Source organism: Fringilla coelebs (assembly GCF_963513975.1).
Source record: "Fringilla coelebs genome assembly, chromosome: 2".
NCBI lineage: Eukaryota > Metazoa > Chordata > Aves > Passeriformes > Fringillidae > Fringilla > Fringilla coelebs.
In genome coordinates this window covers 89,978,746-89,980,948 of record NC_140029.1, presented here as the reverse complement: position 1 = coordinate 89,980,948, position 2,203 = coordinate 89,978,746, and positions in this window count along the sequence as shown.

Sequence of the window (2,203 nt, the reverse complement as noted above, 5' to 3'; positions counted from 1 at the left end):
GACCCCGCACTTATAACAGCGGGGCCCCGCCCACAGAGCCAGCAGCCAATCAAAAGTTGCTCCGCAGAGAGCTGCGGCTCGGCACCGCCCCTGGACTCCTCCTCAGCCAATCAGCGCTCCGCGCCCTGCGGAAAAGGCCATAAACTTAGCCCCGCCCCCAGACCGCCACTGGAGAAGCCCCGCCCATCCGTGGGTCTATCCAATGGGAGCAGCGCGCAGCGCCCCGCCCCCGGCTCGGCCCCGCCCCTGCGGAGGTCCCGCGGTGCCGGGCCGGGGGTGCCCGGCGCTCCCTCCGCCCCACCGGGCCGGGGGCGCGTACGGCCCCGCCGCTGGACCCACCCGCCCCGACAGCCCTCAGCGGGTCCGCCGCGCTCTGTGCAGGTCACGCAGGGCCTGATCGTGGTTACCTGCCCCGTTCAGTTTTCCTTTTGGAGCCCAGCCCGGCTGGCGCCGCTGTGGTGGGGGCTGCGGAGCGCTCCCGAAATCCCACCTCCGCAGTGTGTCTGTTGGCTCTGGCTAAGCCGCTGTCCTTTCAATTAAGAGATGGTGTCGCTGGCCCACTTCCAGCATACAGCACGTCATGAAAGCGAAGCTGAACAAGTCCCGATCGAGCTTCTGCGGCCTGCTGGGAGAAATGAGGCTCCCACAGCAGCCCTAAGAACGGCAATGTGTTTGGGGTTTTTCCGTCTAAATATCTGGAGAAGCCTGCTGGATCAGAAGGGGAGATTCTCCAACTCAGAACACAAAAGGGGGCAGGAATGTACTGGAACAAGAAGACTCTTCACACAGAATTTTGCATGGTGAGTAGAGAGTGACAAGTGTAGGCTCACACTTACACTACCTTTTCCTTCCATAAGGTGATGCGGGACGTTCACCTAAGTTTTTAGTGTCAGATCTCACAGGTTATGAGGTAGACAAGACAGCTATGTTACAGATTACAGCATGGTAACTAGAAGATCAAGGTGAAGAATAATGCAGCATTGTGCTTAGAGACAGGTGATTTGCAGATAGCAGCAGTCCAGCACTGGCCTCAGAACTCCAGTTTTTTACACTCTGCCTTCAGATGGAAGGCACAAGTTGAGAAAGAAGCTTCTGTAGGCTGGCAGCCTTTCTACTGCAGTCTGAGGACCATTCCAATAACCACTGCAAATAACTTTGAGCTTATGAAATTAGTGGCCACGGAGCTTTTGCCAGGTTGGTGCTGAGGGATGACGAGATGGCAAAAGAGTACAAGATACTTTCTCTGATACTTTTCCAGTTTCCAACATATTTTCAGTCTAGAATTTGCTATACCTGTTCAGTCTCTACTCGGACCTGTGCAAGCTTCCTGAATCCACAACACCTTTTAGCAAGTCCCACAGGTCTGTCACCCTGACACTGAAAATATGGACTTCAGCTGTTTAATCAGAGAGTCTGCCTTCACTTTCCTAAGACTTAGGCCTAAAGAAAGTTCTTTCCATTCATTCATTCCCTGCCACTTCCAAACAAATGCTTTTGGAGACAGAGTTGCTCTGTAGCACGATACATCAAGTCAGCAGATAACTCCCCGATTACTTAGCAGCCAAATTAACAACTAAGGCAGAATTGGTATGTAAATGCTTGCTCATCTAAAGAATTTTTCCCAAGAGAAGAGTGGTGTGATGTTGGACTAGAGGCATGGCAGCTGTGATTCACTGTAACTTCTCCTCTAAAGGAACTGGCAACAGTTACAGAAAACTAGAAGCTAGAATTTTAAAAACATTTAAATACCTGAATTATTTTTGCAAATCCTGCCTAAATTATAAACAAACGACCATTTGGGGATAAAATCATCATGAGTGTGGAATGAGACAAATCCCATTCTAAAGTTTTGATGCAATTCAACTAACATTTGGATCATTCACACTTAACCACAGATGAGTGGAGGGCAATGGGGAAAGCCATGAGCAGAAAGACTTAATTTGGAACATTTGGTTATGAGGAAAAATCTAAGCTGGCAAATACTGGAATTATCATGTTAGATGTGTGAACCTGGGATGTGAAAGAATGCTAGAAGCCTGGCCAAAAAACCAGAGGAGCAGAGGGTCAAGTTCAGGGATGCAGGTTGGAACAGATGCCTGCAAGAAGTATGTCAGAAATGACTGAGGGGGCACAGAGAAGCTCAGGCCTGCAGCAGCAGCAGGACCTTGGGACCTGGCTAGAAATAGGCAGCAGCAGTTGTAGA